This window comes from Grampus griseus, assembly GCF_964374135.1.
Source record: "Grampus griseus genome assembly, chromosome: X".
NCBI classification, from domain to species: Eukaryota; Metazoa; Chordata; class Mammalia; order Artiodactyla; family Delphinidae; genus Grampus; species Grampus griseus.
The window spans coordinates 107,708,689-107,731,204 of NC_138999.1; positions in this window are offsets into that span (position 1 = coordinate 107,708,689).

Consider the following 22,516-nt stretch of genomic DNA (forward strand, 5'->3'; position numbering starts at 1 on the left):
TTCTGGTTGCCCAGTGGTTTTTATCAATGTCTGCTCCACAGCTTTGGGTCTTCCTTTGGGCTGTGCCTCAGGGAGAGTGTTCTTTCAGGCTCTTATAACACTTTCCTCATTATTTCACTGTCACTTATCACTTGATTCTGATTAGCCTGATGATGGAGAGTGTTTTCTGTTGTTCTAATTAATCCTCTATCCTGGGCAAGAACTGTGTCCCTAGGTCTTGGAGGTGTGGCCTTCTCACTACTCTTGCCCCTCCCAGATATAGTTCTTGGCCCATCCTCTTGCTCTCCCCAAGGGTACAGTTTTGTTTTGTTTTTTTCTTGTTCTGTTCTACCAGCTGCAGTACATTTTCACCAGTGCCCTAAGGGTGACAATTTGTGTTGCCCTTTCCTCTCTCACAGTTTACAGTTTTTGTTCCATAGATGAAATAAGAGAAACAGATCTGGGTAGGATTTGCTGCTGCTATTCCTCTCACCCAGACTTGTACTATGAGGGATGCTTTTTTTTTTCTTTCATAGACTGAGGGATGCTTTCTCAGCATCTCACCAATATGTTTTCAGTGTCCAGTGACACCCATGGAGAAGAGATTGCAGTGAGTATGTACTCCCCTTATACCTGTGCCCTCAAGGTTCTATATTCTCTTTCTAGCCATAGTCAGCTTTTACCAATCAGTCAATAATTTATAACAGTTAAAAAAAAAAACTTTTAGTAACTTTTAACTTATAGAAAAATTGCAAAATAGTAGAGAGTTCCTGTATATGTGCCATTCATCCAGCTTCCCTTTATGTTAACATCTTGCATAACCGTAGAACATTTATCAAAACTAAAAAATTATTCTATATAAAAAATTGTACTATACTATTCACTTAAAAATTGCTTAATTCTTCTTAATAGTGTCTGGCTACATCCATCTTCACATAAGTGCTTATATCTTATCTCTTATTGCCTGTCTTTCCTTAGATTTAAAGTTATTTGGTTGCCTTGTGACCTCAGCTTTCTGATAGGTTCAAGAAAATTATGAATTTGCAGGATATATGGCTTTGTTGTAAAGGTAGAAGTGATGCTCTTTCCAGTTTTGTATATTCCAAGTAGAAATTGGGAGTTAACAAATAAGTTTTAAATGAATGAATAACTGAATGAATGATCTGCTGTTCACAGGTAAATTTGATATACAATGGAAAACAAAACAATTATTTAAGTATTAAGGTACATCAAGCAGACTGAGTATTTTCTAACTTAGTGTGTTTATGTACTAACGTAGTAATCCATTTGGGAATCCTTCATAGGCTAAATCTAAATGTAGTATTTGCAAACACTTTACAAAAATGTTTCTTCTTTTTTAAGTAGCCACCCTTCTTAGAGGATAGTTTTTTGTTTTATTTTTTTTCAAATTTGAGATCGTCTTTTTTTTTCAGTGGATACATCTACAGAGTGAAAATATAGAAAGCAATAGCTCTAGGTCCTTGAGCTCTGATTTGGAAATCTTTTGATAAAAGCTCAGATATGCTTCAGATTAGTCACAATATTTAAATGAAAAACTTCTCTTCTTACACAGAAAATAAATTACATAGATATGAACTGTGGTAATATATTGGTAAATCTGACCTTGTTACATGTCAATATGCTGCAACCACAATGTGCATTTTTGAGTCTTTCTGTTTTGGCAAATAGACATTGGGTGTTTTAAGATATTGAAACACTTAATGTTGTCATTGTTATCACTTAAAACATTTTGGGGCACAACTATGGAACAGACGGATTATTTTTTTGAAGGCTCAAGAAATTGTACCCAAATTAAACATCTTTCATAATGTGAGCTATAATTCTAAAAAAATAGTTTCATGGTTTTTACAAATGAAAGGGATTTTAGAGATTACTTAATTCAATGTTGAGGGAAAGGAGATCCACAAAAGCAAAATATCATAAAAGATCATATGTCCAATTAGGAAGGAATCTGCTCAACTTTGAATATTGTCACAGCATGCCCAGGGTACTTTTTATCACATGCATTGCTCTTTTGTTTGAGTGCTTGCTTTAAGAAAGCCTACCAGAACTTTTATATAAAACATCTTTTAACATCTTTTGAAACTGTCTGTAGATTAATTTAGTAGTCACACAAGAATATCACTTTCATTACTTTCAAGTCATGCCTCATACACTTAAATTGTTGGTAGAAAATATATATAAGGAGAGATTTATATTAGCCAAATGCTCGCTTCTCTTTCTCTCTCTCTCTCTTTCATTTTCTTCCTCTCTCTCTCATCTGTTTCTCTCTCTCTGCACTGTTGGCACAAATGACAAGCATCTACTGTGCATAGTTATTATACATTCCCTCAGATTCCTTGCTTATTAAACTTAAAGGGTATGTAGGATGGTAATTGCCACTTAATCTGCACTCTGTTTTGGAGGAAAGAAATTAACATATATTTATTTTGCAAATACAGCAGTGGCTAAAATCGAACTGATTTCACAAGACACTTTTCCTTATTTTAATGCAAACAACTGTGACAAATTTTAATATATCTCAAAAAACTCTAAAAGAGAAAATATATCGTACAGTGATATTTTCCATTTTCTATCTTTTGTTTAAAGGAAACTAGTCCTATTTCTTATGACATGTTAGGCCTCAGATAATAGTATATAACTTTAAAATATCGAGTTTTTTTTAATGAAGACATACTATCTTTTGTTTACAAATAAAATATAAAAACCCAGTTGCTTCTAATGGTATAATTCTGTACAGTTTTATTCAACACATTTATTTTGCAAATAAAATCTACAAATCTACACATCTAGTTAGGAGGTTCTAATAGTGAAAAAAAAAAGGCAAAAATCCCTTCCATGCATTAATATTTCACTGGGCATTTGGTTGGATGTGGCTGAGTCATTCAGTTAGGACAGAGTTTGAAAGGAGGAGCTTGGTCAAGCTGCTGTGTAAAGCAGGCAGTGATCTTGTTGATGTAAACACTATACAGAGCATCTTCAGGAGGAGTGAGAACAGGCGTGGCTCTCCTACTACACAGTGATCAGGTGTAATAGCTGCCATGAGGGTGATATCAGGCTTCTAATTAACATCCCTACAACTATCTCATCACCCATGGTTAATGGGCAATGTTTCCCTTGGATGGATATCCTATAGAGGTACACTCGCAATTGTGGTAGACTGCCAGAAGCATCTGCTTATTTGGAGAGATTTTAATGGGTGTGATTCCCACACTTACCTGCCCATTGGCATTGACCACCATGCCCTCCACTGGTGCCGACATACTGGCTAATCCTGTCCAGTCGAACCAGGTGTCAAATCCATAAGACATTAGTAAGGTTTCTTCTACCAGTAAGCCATAGACCATTGGTCAGACTGCTGCAAAAGAAGAAAAACAATGATAAATAACTCTTCTTCTGTTGCTTGGCAATATGATATCTTTATTTGAAAATTCTCAGTGGAATATGGCAGAAATAATATCCTCACAAACAGAAAAGCCCGTGGCACATTGTAATGCTTTTTGTTATCATTTCCATTCCCTTAATAGATAGGAGTAAAAGGTACTGGTTTTGTGAAGAGAGGAGAACCTGCATGCCCAATGTACAAGCTAGTCAGGATTTGGATAACAGTGCAATTATTCAAGACGGAAAAGGAAAACAGCAGCAAAACACTGATGTTGAAGGGGAAGTAAGGAAAACCCTGAATAGATTAAAAGGACACACAGAAGAAGAACCAAATGCAACACCATTGTAGGTACTTCAAAGAACTCTCCATCATGATGAAGAAGTCCTATTAATGCCACCAGAAAGAAACTCATTGAAGAAGTCATTGCATGGAAATGAAATTCCAGAGTAGTATAAAGTGACCAGACATGGAGAATGATTTCTTATGCACGATTCTGGTGCTCAAGATGAGGAAAGAATTCTTATTTACACAACTTTGACAATATTCAATATTTAAGTGACAGTACATTATTCAGTGATAGCACCTTCAAGGCGTCACTAATACAGTTCATTCAGTTATCTACTGTGCATGGTGTAGTATTAGGTTATACTATGTCATTGATTTATGCACTAAAAATGAAAAAGCAAGAGGACGCTTACATACATATATACATACATATATATATATGAAAGTACTTACATTTGCATGGAAAAGAAATCTCAACATTAATCTTTCATTGTGTATGATGGATTTCAAGGTTGCAAATATGAATGCGATTCAACTGTTCCTACCAAACGCCCAAGTAAAAGGATACTTATTTCACTTTTCATAGTCATTGTGGTGAAAAACATCTTCTTTGAGTCTAACACGAGAGTACACAACAATGAAGACTAACACCAGTACATGAGCATCCATGATGTTTGGACTTCCATTTATGCCTTTGGAAGATGTAAATGAAACTTTTGAGTACATTGTGGAGAATGCAGAAGAATATTTAGATGACCTAATGAATTATATCCTTGGAAGTCATGGCAGAAGCAGAGGAAAAGCAGAAGTTCCAAGATTTCTGCCAAAAACTTGGAATGTTTATATATCAGTACTGAATAGCAATCACAGGACAAATGATGCTGTGGAAGACTGGCATAGCAAATTTCAAAGCTAATGGTAGTGCATCATCCTTAAATTTGGAGATTTATTGGAGTGTTAAAAGATGAACATCAAACGAACAAGTTATCACCCAGGTTCTTGGTGGTCACACTCAAATACAACCACCAACTTCATGACGATACCAACAAAATCAAATTCTTATAACTGAAATTGTTAACAGATATAACAAATATAAAGCTGATAATCAAGTTGATATATACTTGAGATCAGTTGCTCATTGACTTAAGACTAACCCTGCTAAACTTCATGATGAAGAAGAAAAAAATAAATGTGAAGTCCAAAATTTATCAGGAATTAACAATAAAAATAATGTAAATAAAACTCTAATGAAGTTAAATGTTTGCATTATTTAATGAATCATGGACCAAATATCTCACGGACGTTTTGGACAGGACCAAATTTTAAAGACCTTTTCGTGTGGACCAGATGTCTCAATGGGCATTTTGGACAGGGCCAAATGTCCTACAAGCTTTCAAATAAGTTATCTAAACCTATACATGGCTGTAGTTTAAGTACTATTATTATCATTACCAATGAGTAAAGTAAGGTTCATAAAATTTCAGTAGCTTGATAATAAGCTGCTAAGCATAGGTAATAAGTTGTGTAAGCAAAATTAGAAACTAGTATTTGGTGTTTGACTTTCCAGCATGGGTATTTTGACACTGGGATCCCAGAGTTTCAGAGCCACATGGTTATGTGACTGGATAACAAGTTTTGAGATTTCAAGTCTCTTTTTGTCTTACTTATACCAGATGCTAGCCAGACTCTATGTTTGAAACTTTCTCAATAACTCTTGGTTCTCAATTACTCAATCATACTTCTTGCCTTTCTTTCATTTAAGTCGGAACCCAAGTTACCTAGGATAGGGAGGAACCTGAAACAGCAACTCCCGATGGCCAATAACAAAAGATGGTTTAAAGTATATATGGGACTCCAGGCAGGGACACCTCGTTGATTAATTTTGAAGATTACCTGTGGAAACACTTATGTTAAGGGCAAATGGAAACTTGTCTTCTCATTCCAAAGTAGCTTCTGATGTTTAGTACTATATAGAAATTTTTAGTACAGATATTTCAGAGACATTTTAGAGTTTCAGTTTGTATTTCATTTGTTTTATCTCAGAACTACATGAAATTCAGGAGATAAATTTATACCTATATTGTTTCAGTCTATAGTCCTAACACCATTTTAATTGAAATATCAGTATTACAATAGCCCTATTATCCTATTTATTAACTATTCTCTAGAAGTTTATATTTTTTCACATATCCAATATATCATACTGAAAATAGTTAATTATATTCTCATCCAGTTATCTTTGCAGCCTCCTGACATAAAAACCTGCTATGATTTGCATGAATTTTGTTCCCTCTGGACTTTACTGTCAAGTACTCTTGACAATTTCTATTTCTTATCTCATATAACCATACTATTTGGTCACTTTAGCATCTTCATTACTAAAACCTTTATCCTGTTTCTTTTCACCAGCCACTCGCATTGCATCCCCAAAGCCAATTCTCACTCCTTTGGTGTTACCTATGAGCCTGTGGCAGAGACTGGCTAACTACTGACCAAAATGATTGCTTTCCATTTTGACTGGATTTCTGCTAGATTGAATTTCTCAGCCTCTTGTGCAGTTAGGTCTAGCCAATGGAATGTGAGCAGAAGTAGTGTATGCCACCCCTAGGTTTGATCTATAGAATCCTCCATACAATCTTTCATTCTTTCCCTTTCTTTCCATCCAGAGACCCTGAGAACTTAGACAAACACATGAAGGAATGAACTTACACCCATGAATGACTATGAAAGCATAATTCTCATTCCCTCATAGTGCATATTGTCACAGTGGCTAGTACTTATTAAGCATTCTACAAATATCTATTTTGATCATTAAACCAGGCCATATCTTTAAAGCATTTCCTTTTCTCTTCTACCTCTTAGGGCTACTGAAAGAGATAACTCATAGATTGGTAATGTTTAATTATTTCAGTTTTCATTAATTTTCTTTTTTGGTTCTCTACCACCATTACATTATATTATATTATATTGTCTTGGGGAAGATAGTTTTGTGTTGATATCTTGGGCTTACCTATAATCTTCATGAATGTGGATGTCCAAATCTCTCCCCAGATTTGTGAAGTTTTCAGCCATTATTTCTTTAAATAAGCTTCCTTCCCCTTTCTTCTTCTCCTCTCCTTCTGGGACTCCAATAATGCATAGATTATTTCTCTTAATGATATCTCATAGTTTATGTAGGCTTTCTTCACTCTCTTCCTTCTATCCTTCCTTCCTTCCTTCCTTCCTTCCTTCCTTCCTTCCTATCTTCCTTCTTTCCTTCCTCCCTCCCTCCCTCCCTCCCTCCCTCCCTTCCTTCCTTCCTTCCTTCTCTGACTGGATAATTGCAAAGAACCTGTCTTCTACTTAACAGATCCTTTCTTCTGCTTGATCCAGTCTGCTGTTGATGTTCTCTATTGCTTTTTTGTTTTTTCATTTTATTCATTGTATTCTTCAGCTCCAGAATTTCTGTTTCTTTTTTTTAAGATTTCTGTGTCTTTATTGAACTTCTCAGTTTATTCATGTATTGTTTTCCTGATTTCACTGAACTGTCTTTGTATTTTCTTGTAGTTCACTGAGTTTCCTTAAGACAACCATTTTGAATTCTTTATCAGGAAAATTAAAGATCTCCATTTCTTTGTTTTGGTTACTGAGAAATCATGTCCCTTTGGTGGTGTCATGTTTCCTTGATTTTTCATGTTTCTTGAATTCTTGCATTGCTGTGTTCGCATTTGAAGAAAGCACTCACCTCCTCCATTCTTTACAGACTAGCTTTGGGAGTAAAATTCCTTCCATCAGCCCTGTTGGAATTCTGAGGGTCTTCTCAGACCTTTTCTGTGGGTGCTCTTGCTCCAGAGTTCTCATTCCCTCTTGTGGCTGAATTATTAAGCTTGTATGCTTTCGCTCAATCCTGCAAACCCAGGCCAGGTACTGAGAGCATCCCTCTTTCTTTCCCTAGAGTGTTACTGAATGCTCAAGTTTGTGTAATTTCTCCCAGTCCAACGTACTTTGACCAGCTTTCTGTGTACGCTCACTACCCATTTGCAAAACCTTGCTCTTGCTGCCATTGGGCACGTGCACAGAGATCCAGCCATGGAGTGGGAGATGTGTGCAGGTGAGCCGTATAGAGCTTTGAGTGTGTCCATGGCCAGTGGAAGAATCTACAGACATTGCATACCCAGTAGCTTGTAGTCAGACTTCCTGATGGAGTCTGCAAACTGGTCAGCAAGATCTGTGTTACTTTGATGACCCCTGAGAGCCCTATCTGCTGTTCTCCCACCTGCTTTCTGCTTTCCAGTCACACAGCACATGTCAGTATTCTGAATGGGGTGAGAAACAAATGAGTCTCTCTGGTAGCATCCCACATAGCTGGGGAATCTGGGTGGTCATTCACATGCTTTCATTTCCTCCCACAGGGAAATTGTGGGCTAAGTAGGTCTCTCTGGTCCTAAGCTGTACCACCTTGGAGGAGGGTGATGTGAGTAAAGTGAAACTTCCTCTTTTTCTCTTCAGTGGTCTAATCTTGCTTTTTTTTCTTTTGGCTCCAGTGGTGTTCTTATACTTCTCTGCTGGACTCCTGGACTTTCAAAAAGACTCTCTTATCCATGGGTGATTGTTTAAATCAGTGTTCCTTGGGGAGAAGATTGTAGAAAACTCTTATTCTGCCATGATGATGACATAACTCTTAACTTTTTTCCTGGTATTCCTTATACAGAAGTTTCTATCTGCAAGGTGAACTCTGTCCACATTTCTGTCTCCATCTTACTTTGTAAATATGAAAATAACATGTGCATGGATTATTTTCTTTTTCACTAATATTTATTTTTATAAACCTGACTTATTGATATATTTTATTTAATCACAAGTATTGGCAGACATTAACAGGGCTGATGATTCCAGTTAACACTTATCTCTCACTTCTTTGACTCTAATGCATCTATTGTTTCTGTTACTCAAATAGTACCTTATTAAGCAGCATTATTAATAACTGATATATTCGAAATAATTGGTGTACATGAAATCAGATTATAAACACATTAGGTGGAGGTGCCTAATTTTTTGTTACTTTAATTTAAGTTAGGATAGCACTATTATATTTCCAAAACACTTAGTATACTGCTGAACACATAGTAACAACTCAATTAATCATTGTTGATTGATTACAAAACAGATATTTAAGATCACCACAATGATGTGGGAAACAAGCGAGTTAATTGTGTGCGTCTCCTTGAGAAAAACTTTTATATTTTCTAAGACAGCAAATATGTGTTGCTAAGATATCATGGAGTCTTCAAACATGGAAGAGTAAATAGGAAAAGAAAATGGTAAAAGTTGCTAGTAAATCTTCCTGACCCAAGGCTTTAGTTAGTTATATGTAGTAGTTTTTCTTGCCAATATTGAAGAATGTTAGAGACTCTAAGTTAGAAACTACACATAGAAAAGTAAAAAAAAAAATTGTGTTCAAATCAAGCTCTGCCACCTATTGTGAATGTGGGCGTTCTCTTAAGTTTCCTGAGCCTCAATTTTCTCATTTATAAAATATGAAATGCCACCTACACCTACAATTAAATGAGATGAGGAATGTCCCATTCAGGGTTAATATAGAAATATTTTCAAGTGGTTTTATGGTGCAAGTGTTGCTTACTTTCTACCAAAGATATAGGAAATTATTATTTATTTCATAAAATAATCATTAATTTTAAATATGGATTTCTAATAATATTTCTTTAAGTGCTTTTAAAAATCAGTGTGCTTCACTTTTTTGGTTTATGTAACCATTTGAGGAACATGGTTATATATATTTTGAATGTGTGGAATTTTAAATACAAATTTACACATTTTATGAAATAAAGTAATAGCTGGTTCAGAGTAACATTTCTCTTTCAGTTATTTAGACATAATCTTAATAAAGTGTACTTATAAAAAGAAATGTCTTTGAACTACAAAATAAATAGGCTTCTACGTACATCTATGGAAAACATTTTATAAATTAAATGTTATGATCTAACTAGGAGATAATCCAGGGAAGGTAAATCTAACCAACACATGAACCTTTTTGGGGGCAGAAAAGCCATCTCAGGTTCAATTCAATCAGAGAGCATAGGTAATTTCCCTAAGATTCCATCCAGAAATCATCTTGCCTCTAGTTCTACAAATTACTAATTTCAGAGACATTATGTGGAAAGCTTCACAGACTCCAAATTTGGGTAGTAAGGTAAGTAATTACCAAAATATTAATGTGCCACAGAGAAACGATTTAGGTTATTGATGTGGTCTGGCTATACACGTTTGAATTTCTCCTTTCCACAAGAAAAGGAAATCACTGTGTAGCACTGATTCAAAATATACTTGAATGTATTATGTATAGTAAATCCAATTCAATTCAATTTAATGAAGATATACTATGCCAAAGTTGCGTGTATTTAAAAAAATGTAAAATGAATCCCTGTCCTCAAGAAGCCTATAATTATACTAATAATTATAATACAAAGGAAATACTTTAGGTATAACAGGAGAAATAGAAATGCTGCAGTATCACTCTGGGAATTTAAAGGAGAAGAGTGAGACTGAGAGAGAGAGAAAATTACTAATAAGATTAAAAAGGGCTTCATGAAAAAGGTGACAGAGAAAAGACTGTAAACCTAGTAAACTTTTCCATCTTAGATATCTTAGATGTTTTCAAGTATAGGATAGACCAGTGTTATTCAAACCATTATATAGAACCCTTGATTAAATTTCAATTTGAATTTTATCATTTAAAATATATTTTTACTATTTAAAAATAAGATACAAACTCAAATGTATTATAGGTCTACATTTAGAATTCTGGAGACAACCAAAGTATTAATATGTGTTTTCAGATGAGGAATTTTTTTTCATACATGAGAATAAAATCTATTGTAGCATCTTTGTGAATACATCTGAACTTCTTATGAATAGCATCAATTTAAACTTTTCTAATTCTTGTATCAATTTAGGAATTGTCTTTTTCATCTAAACTTTCAAATATGTTGGCATCAAGTTGTTTATAATATTCTTTTATGGTTTTTAAAAATATCTGTAAGTCCTATGTGAAGTTTCTTTTCTTTATTTGCTCTCTCTTTCTTTGTCTCCCTCTGTGTGTGTGTGTGTCTCTCTCTCACATCATAATGGATTTAAACTAGAAATAAAAAACAACAAGATAGCTGGAAATTCCCAAAATAATTGGAGATTAAACAACATAACACACTGCTAAATTGCTAAATAACACATGGATCAAAGAAGAAATATCAAGAGAAGTTTAAAAAACATTTTGAATTAAATGAAAATGGGAAAACAACTTACTGAAATTTGTGAGCTGCAGTGAAAGCAGTGCTTAGAGGGAAATTTTTAGCATCGAATGTACCTATTGGAAAAGAAGAAAGATCTAAAATGAATAATTTACCCTTCCACCTTAGGAAACTAGAAAAAGAAGATAAAATTAAATCCAAAGTAAGAAAAAAAATAATAAATATTAGAGCAGAAATCAATGAAATTTAAAACAGGAAATCAACAGAGAAGATCACAAAACCTAAAGCTGGTTCTTTGAAAACATCAATAAAATTGATAAGTCTCTAGCCAGATTAACCAATAAAAAGAGAATATAGAAATTGTTAATATCAGAAATTAAAAAGGGACATCATTTCAGATTCATTGCAAAGTAAAAGGATAATAAAGGAATATTATGAATAACTCAATTCCCACAAATTTGAAAATGTAGATGAAATACCAGTTCCTTGAAAGAGACAATCTGCCAAAACTCACACAGGAAGATATAGACAATGTGAAAAGGTCTATATCTATTGAAGAAATTGAATCAATAATTAATAACCTTCCAAAAACAGAAAGCAGTAGGCCCAGAAGTGTTATTTAAGTGTTTGGTAGCTGAAATCTACCAAACACTTAAAGAAAAAATTATACTAATTCTCTACAAGCTCTTTCAGAAGATAGAAGCAGAGGGAATACTTCCTAATTCATTCCATGAGGCCAGCATTATCCTAATAGCAAAACCAGAAAAAGATGTTACAAAACATCTTTTATAACTACAAAAGGAAAACTACAGACCACTCTCTCTCCTGAACACAGATGCAAAAATCCTCAACAAAATATCAGCAAATAAAATCCAATAATGAATAAAAATATTTATATACCACAAACAAGGTATCCAAGTATGCAAGATTGGTTAAAAACTTAAAAATCAACCAATGAAATCCATTGCATCAACAGACTAAAGAAGAAAAATAACATGTTTATATCAATACATGCAGAAAAAGCATTTGGCAAAATCCAACACACATTCATGATAAAAAACATCTCAGCAAAGTTGGAATAGAGGAGAACTTCTTTAACTTGATGTTAAAAATCTACAAAAAACCCCAACAGCTAACATACTTAATAATGAGAAATTTGAAGCTTCCTACTAGGATCAAGAACAAGACAAGGATATCCACTCTCACCAATGCTTTTCACACCATACTGGAAGACATAGAAAATGCAATAAGAAAAGGAAATAAAAGGTACACAGATTGGGAAGGGAGAAATAAAACTGTCTTTTCTTGCAAATCACATGATTGTCTATGTAGAAAAGTATTCTACATACAAAATTCAACAGCTTTCTTATATACCAGGAATGAAAAAATGGAATTTGAAATTAAAAACTCAGTACCATTTATATTGGCACCCCCAAAGATGAAATGCTTAGGTATAAATATTTAGGTATAGATAAAATATGTGCAAGATATATGTGATGAAAACTACAAAACTGTGATGAAAGATATCAAAGAACTAAATATATGGAGCGATATTTCATGTTCATGAATAGGAAGACTCAATATTGTCAAAATGTCCATTCTTCCCAACTTGATCTATAGATTCAATGCAATACCAATCAAAACCCCAGGAAGTTATTTTGTGGATATTGAATTATTGATTCTAAAGTTAACATGGAGAGGAAAAAGACCCAGAATAACCAACTCAATATTGAATGAGAAGAACAAAATCAGAAGGACACTACCAGACATTAAGACTTAGTATATGAGTCACTTTGCTGTACAGAAGAGATTGACACAACATTGTAAATCAACTATACTTCAATAAAAAAGGAAAATTAAAAAAGACTTAATATAAAGCTACAGTAATCAAGACAGTATAGTATTGGAAAAAGAAAAGACATATGGATCAAAGGAATAGAATAGAGAGCATATAAGTAGGCCCACATAAATAGTTATGTCATCTTAGATAAAGGAGAAAAGTCTTTTCATCAAATGGTGCTGGAAAAACTGGACATATGCATGCGCACACACACACACACACACACACACACACACACGAAAGAAACTAGACACAGACATTACACCTTTAATAAAAATTAACTCAAAATGGATCACAGACCTAAACGTAAAATGCAAAATTATAAAATTACTAGAAGATAACATAGGAGAAAACCTAGATGACCTTGGGTATGATGATGCCTATTTAGACACAACATCAAAGTCATGACCCATGAAAGATATAATTGATAAGCTGGACTTCATGAAAAATTTTTTAAAAATCTGGTCTGTGATAGACAATGTCAAAGAAATTAGAAGACAAGCAACAGACTGGGAGAAAATATTTGCAAAAGACACATCTGATAAAGGACTGTTTTTGAAAATATACAAAGAACTCTTAAAACTCAATGGTAAGAAAATGAACAGCCAGATGTTTTTTTAAATGGGCAAATGAACTAAACAGATACATTACCAAAGAAGATATACAGATAACAAGTAAACATATGAAAAAATGCTCAATATTATATGACATTAGTGAATTCCAAATTGAAACAACAATGAAATAGAATTACACATCTTTTAGAATGGCCTAATTCAAAACACTGACAACCCCAAATGCTGGCAAGGATTTGGAGAAACAAGAACTCTCATTAATTGATTCTGGGAATGCAGAATGTTGCAGCCACTTTACAAGACATTTTGATATTCTTTCAAAACTAAACATATTCTTACCACATGATCCAGCAATTGCACTCCTTGGTATTTACTCAAGTGAATTGAAAACTTATATCCATACAAAGCATGTACATGGATATTTATAGCAGCTTTACTTGCCAAAACTTGGAAGCAACCAAGATTTCCCTTAATAGGTGAATGGAAAATTAACTGTGGTACATCCAGACAGTATAATATTACTCAGTGCTAAAAATAAAACAGCTATCAAGCCATGAAAAGACATGGAGGAAACTTAAATGCATATTACTAAGTGAAAGAAGCCAATCTAAAAAGGCTACCTACTGTATGATTCCAACTATATGACATTCTGAAAAAGAAAACTCTGGAGACAGTAAAAAGATTAGTAGATGCCAGGTCTTAGTTGGCAGGGGAGGTTGAAGAGACAGAGGATTGTTAGGGCAGTGAAATGATTCTGTATGATACTACATTGGGAGGGTGCATGTAGTTAGTTATACATTTATTCAAACCCATAGAATGTACAGCAAGAGTGAACCTGAATGTAAATTATGGACTTTGAGGGATAGTGATGTATCAATGTAGGTTCATTGGTTCTAACAAATGTACCACTGTGGGGTGGGATGACCATATTGGGAGAGTTTGTGCATGTGTGGAGACAGGGAGTATATGGGAATTCTTTGTACTTTCTGCTCAATTTTGCTGTGAACCTAAAACTGTTCTAAAAAATAATGTTTATTAATTTTAAAAAAGAAACATGGAAATCCTGGAACTGAGAAATAAAATATTTCAAAATAAGAACTCAATAGATGGGTTTAACAGCAGATTAGAAACAATTAAAGAAATGATTTGTGGGTACAGATTAAATCATTGACAGAAACAAAAAAGAATGAAAACCCAGGAGAAAAAATAAAATGCATATAGGACAAGACAAAATGTTCTAAATACTTGTAATTAGTGTCCCAGTGGTGAGGAAAGACTGGGGAAGAAGCAATATTGGAAAACAAAATAGCTGATGGATTTCTAGAACTGATGAAAGTTATCAAGCCACAGATTCAAGAAGTAACACAAACCCAAATAGGATCACATAAAGAAAACTTTAACTAGCTGAATCATATTAAAACTCCTAAGTATCAAAGATAAAGAGAAAATGTTAAAAGCAGCTGGAGAAAAAAAGACAGTAATCCCAAAGGAGGGAAAATAACTCTGATAGGTGACTCAACAACATAAATTTTGATAGCCAGTAGACAGTGGTCTGATCTCTTCACAATCCTGAAAGAAAGTAACTGCCAATCTATAATCCCATATCCAGAAAACTATAGTCTTCAAAAAGGAGAGCAATTTAAAGATATTTTCACACCTGCACCAAATGAAATACTGAAGTCTTTTTTGAAGGAAAGTGATCCCAGATAGAAGCATGTTAAGATGTATTTTATGATCCAGAATGTGTTCTATCTTGAAAACTGCTCCACATGAGCTTGAGAAGAATGTGTAATCTGCTATTGCTGGGTGAAATAATCTATAAATGTCAATTGTATCCAGCTATATAATGTTGCTGTTAAGTTCCATTCTGTCCTTACTGATTTGATTTTCTGCCTGCTGGATCTGTCCATTTCGGATAGAGAGATGTTAAAATGTCTCCAGCTACAATAATGAATTCATCTATTTCTCCTTGAAGCTCTCTAAGTTTTTGCCTCGCATATTTTGATACACTGTTGTTACCACATATACATTAAAGATTGTTTGTCTTCCTGGAATATTGACCCCTTTATCATTATATAATGCCCCTCATTTTCTCTGATAATTTTCCTTGTTCTGAAGTCTGTTCTGTCTGAAATTAATATAGCTATTCCTGCTGTCTTTTGATTAGTGTTAGCATGGTATATATTTCTCTAGCCTTTTACTTTTAATCTATATGTGTCCTTATACAGGCATACCTTATTTTATTGTGCTTTGCTTTATTCCACTTTGAAGATGCTCTGTTTTTTACAAATTGAAGTTTTGTGTCAACCCTTTGTCAAGCAAATCTATTGTCACCATTTTTCCAACAGCATTTCCTCACTCCATGTCTCTGTCACATTTTAGTAATTTTTGCAATATTTCAAACCTTTTTGTTTCCCTAAAGTTTGAAATATACTTTTACAACTAATCCACATACGTTTCCAAATAACACTATAACTCTTCCAAATAACACTGTAACTCTTCACCAATAAGATTCCTAATATCTTCCTCCCATCCTTTGTATCTTTGGTGTCATTCATTTCACTTATAGATAAGCATCCTTCTATATATATATATATATATACACAAATTATGTATATATACACACAATTATATATAAAGTTGTTATTCTTCACTTTTGAACGATAATTTTGCAAGTTACATCATTCTAGGTTGGTGGGGCTTTTTTCCCCTTCAATACTTAATTTTACTCTACTCTTTTATCGCATGCATGGTTTCTGAGAAGTTGGATATAATTCTTATCTTTGTTCCTTTGTCTTCTCTCAAGATTTTTCTTTATCTTTGATTTTTTTAAATTTAAATATGATATGCCTAGTTGTAGGGGTTTGCTTTTATTTATTTATTTGTTTATTTATTTAGTATTTATCCTGTTTTGTGTTCTCTGAGCTTCCTAGATCTGTGATTTGGTGTCTTAACATTAATTGGGGTAAATTTTCAATCATTATTGCTTCAAATATTTCTTCTGTTCCTTCCTTAATTTCTTCTTCTAGTATTCCCATTACACATATGTTATACCTTGTGTAGTTATCCCACAGTTCTTTATTTTGTTCTTTTTTCCCTTTGCTTCTAAGTTTTGGAAATTTCTATTGTCATTTCCTTAATTCAAAGATTCTTTCCTCAGCTGTGTTCAGTCTACTAGTGAGCCTATCAAAGGAATTCTTTACCTCTGTTAGTGTTTTTGAACTCTAGTATTTCTTTTTGATTCTTAGACTTTCTCTCTGCTTATATTATCCATCCGTTTTTGCATGTTTTCTACTTTTTCCATGAAAGTCTTTAGAATATTATTCATAGTTTTAAAAAAATTCCTGGTCTGATAATTCAACATTCCTGCCACATCTGACTCTGGTTCTGATTCTTGGTTAATCTCTTCAGACTGTGTATTTGCCTTTTAGTGTGCCTTTTAATTTTTGTTGAAAGGGGACATTATGTAGTGGGTAAAAGGAATTGCAGTAAATCAGTCTTTAGTAATGCAGTGATAAGGTGTTGGGGGAGGGGAAGAATTTTATAGTCTCATGATTCTGTCTTAGTTTTTTGGTGAGCTATGCTCCTGGACTATGAACTTGACCAGTGCTTCTCAGTCTCCTCCCTTAGATGGGGCAGGATGGCTAAAGGGAGCTGAAGTTGGGCAAGTCAGGTTGGTTAGGCTCTAAAAAAACCTCAGTAAATTAGGCTCTGGCTAAATAGTTTTTCCCGAGGGCAGACTTTATTAAGAACAGAATGATCTGGCATACTTCAAAATGGTTCCTTTTTCCCCTCCCCTGCCAGAAGCATGAGGAAAATTTTCTCCAGTATTCACTGTGAGGGGGTCCCTCTATGACTAGGTCCCCCTGGAGTTTTTATCTCTCAGACTTGTACATACTGAGCCTCCAGCACTTCATTCATTACAGTTCAGGTTTTCCTATCCTGGCACTGGTTCCTGTGGAGGTTTCTGCTCCTTGGTTTCTGTTCTGGTATGTAGTGATTCTCTGTATCCGCCTGTGTTTCCTTCCAGTTTGGGGGGCAGCGATTTGCTTGTGACCTCACTTTTCTGATCAACCTAAGAAGAGCTGTTGATGTTTCAGTTTGTTAAGCTTTTTACTTATTGGAATGGAGTGGTGACTTCTAAGTTCCTTATATACTGAACTGGAAAACCAGAAGTGCCCATATGTTTGTTATTTACAGCTTCCTATTCTGTACTGAAATTCTCATTTTAAAAATATTAATTACAGTTATTTAAAATTTTGTGTCTGGTAACCTTAACATTTAAATATCCTATACATCTATCGATAATTCTATTATCTAGTTTTCTGTTGATATTGGTCACCTGGTCTTATCTGCTAGTATGTTTTGTTTTATTACATGACAGAAATGGCATATGAAGTGTTTTAAAGATACTTTGAGGTTCAGAATTACAGATCTTCCTCGACTTATGATGGGGTTATGTCCTGATAAATCCATCATAATTTGAAAATATCCTGTCAAAAATGCATTTAATAACCTACCAAACACCGTAGCTAGCCTGCTCAGAATACTTATATTAGTCTACAATTTGGCAAAATCATCTAACACAAAGCCTATTTTATAATAGTGTTGAATATGTCATGTAATTTGTTTAATACTGAACAAAAAGTGAAAAACAGACTGGTTGTATGGGTACAGAATGGTTGTAAGTGTATTGATTGTTGACCCAGCATCACAAGACAGTATTCTACCACATATCACTAGCCCAGGAAAAGACCAAAATTCAAAGTATGGTTTCTACTGAATGCGTATCACTTTCGAATGACAATAAGTCAAAAAATCATAAGTGAAACCATCGTTAAGTTTAGGAGTCTGTATAGTCTTTCCTAAGAGAGAATTTGCTTTTGCTTCTTACTTTCATTAGAATATGGACATAATACCTCCATAAATTCAGTGATTGGTTACATTAGAAGCTGAATTTAATCCTTTATGTGGTCTTGTCTATGTCCAGTTCCCTGTTTTCCTGAAAGATGAGCCTTCAAAAGTCTAAAATGAAAGCCAGGTGTGTTGAGAGATACTCCTCCTTATTGAGCTCTGAATTCTGGTTCTCCCTTTGACTCATGAGACTGCTCAAAGCACTGATGGTTTCTCAGCCTCTCAGAAGCCGTATAATAATTGGTTAATGCATGGAAGGGAAAATTGAATTGAAATGCCTTCCTTAAATTTTTTTTCCCCTTTGTTTCTGGATTTTGGCCCTGCAGATTCTGGCTGCCTTGGCAGCTCACTCATGCCTTCAGAAATACTTTAAACGATATTTTCCACAGCTTTTCTAGTTGATTTTTGCAGAATGGCTTGTTTGAGTCAAGCTGATCTGTCACTTCTGGAAATGAAATTCTCCTGTATATATATATATATATATATATATATATATATTTTTTTTTTTTTTTTTTTTGCGGTACGCGGGCCTCTCACTGTTGTGGCCTCTCCCGTTGCGGAGCACAGGCTCCGGACGCGCAGGCTCAGCGGCCATGGCTCACGGACCCAGCCGCTCCGCGGCATGTGGGATCTTCCCGCACCGGGGCACGAACTCGTGTCCCCTGCATTGGCAGGTGGACTCTCAACCACTGTGCCACCAGGGAAGCCCCTCCTGTATATATTTTGATATGCTATTTGCTACATAAAGTTTCATGACTGAATCATTTAACCGTATTTGCAGTCTTCCTTGGTTGCAGGAGTTATTTATTTGTCTTGGGATTCAGGTTGAGAAGGAATATATTGTTGGTGTACTTTGTTGAGTATTTTACTCCCATGTCTTCTAATTTCCTCTTGCTCCTGTTAGCAATATCAAAGGGCCGATCAGTTCAAACGGTTACTTTTTTTTCTACCTTCTAAAGATATAACACCAATACATAAAAAGCTTAAATTCGTATAATATTTTGAAATGGTAATAGATTTTTATTGATTTAAATTAGGCTTCATGGCTACAGGTTGTTTTTTTTTTAATGTATCACCTTGACTAGGCTACATTCCATGTTTATTCAAACATTAATCTGGGTGATGCTGTGAAGTTATGTTGCTAATGTAAATTCCCTAATCAGTTGACTTTAAGTAAAGGAGCTTGCTCTGGATAATCTGGGTGGGTCTGATTTAATCAGCTGGAAGACCTTAAAAACAGTGCTGAAATTTTAGAGAGATTGAGAGAGACGGAGAAAGAGGGAGATGAGTTCAGCCTGTGGACAACAGTATAGGCCCATGCCTGTGGGATCCATCCTGCCCTTACTTACAACCTGCCTATGGATTTTAGGTTTCCTTAGCCAGCCCCACAATTATGTGAGCCAAGTTATTTTAATAAGCCTGAAGATTTATTAGGAAAGAATCTGAAGCTTTCATATCTATATCTACACATCTTTTATTGATTCAGGTTCTCTCATTGAGTCCCAACTGATAATATGTCAATGAACATATTCTTCAGGAAAAAAATCAGGTCATATAGTGTAAATGAACACAAGAGTATGTCATAGCCATGAAATGGAATCTGTGGTATTATATTTAAATGGGTTTCTTTGTCCTGTATCTGACAGAAATGACTATAAGATACATAATTAAGTCAGACTTCTTTAATTAACTTTGGGAGTAGAAATGGAAATAGAAACACAATTAATGAATATGCTAATTTCACCCCATGAAATGTCAGGGGATAGGTGATCTTTATCAATGGCTTAAAAATGCATACTAGATTAAAGTGATGATTCCCATAAATATTTTTTTTTCTAAAGAACAAAACATAAAAATGCTTTTTCAAGGTTAAACTTAAAACAATGGGAGACAGACATCAATTTATTATCATTGAGATTAATTAAATATGAGATATGAGAATATATTGACTAAATACCAGAAGGCTGTATTGATGCTATAAAAGGGTAGGCAGCTAATAATGATTCTTAATAATGTCCAGTGAGAATAGAATCCCACCACTCTCTATTAGTGAACACTGTTTGTTCTTTTTTGCAAAAAAGCTAGCATTACCATAATAAGCATGTAAAACATCATAAATAATTATGTATGCAGGAATAAATTACTTCTGCTCTAAGAAACTATAACCGGAGGGAAAAAATATTCTTCTGGATTTGGGCAAGCAAAGCTCTGTAGCAAAATGAAACATTAATTCCTTGGAAAGAATTTGAAGTTTTAAATTTGGAGTGATTCCCTTCAGAAGATTTTATAAATCTATTCTTTTTTTTTTTTTTTTTTTTTTTTTGCAGTACGCGGGCCTCTCACTGTTGTGGCCTCTCCCGTTGCGGAGCACAGGCTCCAGACGCGCAGGCTCAGCGGCCATGGCTCACGGGCCTAGCCGCTCCGCGGCATGTGGGATCTTCCCACACCAGGGCACGAACCCGTGTCCCCTGCATCGGCAGGCGGACTCTCAACCACTGCGCCACCAGGGAAGCCCTATGAATCTATTTTTAAGTTAATTATTTAAAAATAAATCGATCAGTAGTTATCTAAAACCTTCTTTTGAACTCAGTTAAAATGAAATCCAGTGTTCTTTAGTGGCTCAAATTGGCAGTTTTTGAAAAAGTGGGTTACTACTAAAGCTTTGGTTCACATAAAATTACTCTTTAAGCATATGCAAAAGACATCATTATTCATCTACCAAAATATATAAATAACATAATAAAATCATGTTTAAATAGTAATTTTAGCACATATGTCTGGGTTAGGCTTAGGTCCCATATTTTGTTAAGGGTTATAGTTCCAACTAAAATTTTCTTTTGACCTTCAAGTGTTTTATACTAACCTCTACATTCTGTAACGTCATCATTCATAGCTGTTAGGCAGTTTCATAATATTTAAGTGTATGGAGACTGATTTGACATCCTAACAATTTTACAAAAACAGAAAAGTAAAAGAGCCAAGTGAAAGTTGAAAAAAAATGTAACAATATGACAACCAACAGTCCACAGCATTTTCTTTCTGGAGTTAACTGTAACAGGACTTGAAGTACTATAACTTGGATGATTGCTATGATCATCATTTGCTCATTCAGTAGGAGGCCATGTATGGTACAATAGGAATTATCAAGAAAATACACTTCAAGTATGCTGCACAAACTTGTTTAAAACAACATGGAATAAATGCCAGCTTGTATTTTACTATGATGGGGTTTTTATTAACAAGCACTGGTGAGACAGAGCCTTCTTTGAAAATAGAGATGCTACTGTACCTAGTTCAATTATTTAGGTCCAGATTTTAATAATTTTTAATGTGTCTTAAAAGGAGAATTTCATGACAAAAGAGAATTTCAAATATCCTTTTTCTTTCTAAACTTCCCTTTGAAATAAAAGTAGTTATTTGACGTTTGAGAAATATTTCCTATCTTAGATAATAAGTTGGATTCTCTCCTACAAACATTTACCCTTGACTCACTGTTCATTTATTGATTTTAAAAGAAGACCCATTCCTGATTTATTTTGTATATTTGATTTCATTCTGGATTATATTTGATAATTAATGCAGCTCCCCAAATCAACATACAATGTGCTGCCCCATCATGCTCCTAATTGAGGGGGGCCAACTCTGTAGATTCTTAATAACACTCAGGGTATTGTAAGTATCTGAAGCATGTTGATTAATTTATCAAAAAAAAGGAGCACTGTCTAAATGAATATTAGTACTTGGAAAATTTAGGAAACTAGGAGAACCAAGGCTCTTATTTTCTATGTGTACAGTATGCTTTATTTCTCTCTAGAAAGTATGAAAGTCATCAACCTCAAAAAAGGTTGCCTATTTCCAGTATATACTATCTCCTCTCCAATACATACATATGTTCACAAGTCCTCACTTCTTTTGTTAAGTTTTCTAATTAAATAACTTTGAGTTAACAACACCTTTCTAACATTATTTTCTAAATATCATAGATATACCACACAAAGATAACCCAATGCACCCAAAGTTTATGTGTTTTTAATGCTCTATTATGTACTATTTTAGTATAGCATAGGCATGTTTCTGCATGAACTATAAACCTGAGAACCATATCTTACCAATGTGTAAGCTGTTCTCTGGTAACAGAATGCTTCACTATCACTTCTCTGGCACAATACTGGCAACTTAGGGATGCCAGACTTCAAAAGCCAGTTAACATGAAGTATTTCCCCTTTTATTAGGCATGATGAAAAAAAGAGAAATTCTATGTCAGTTTTGTCTTCGC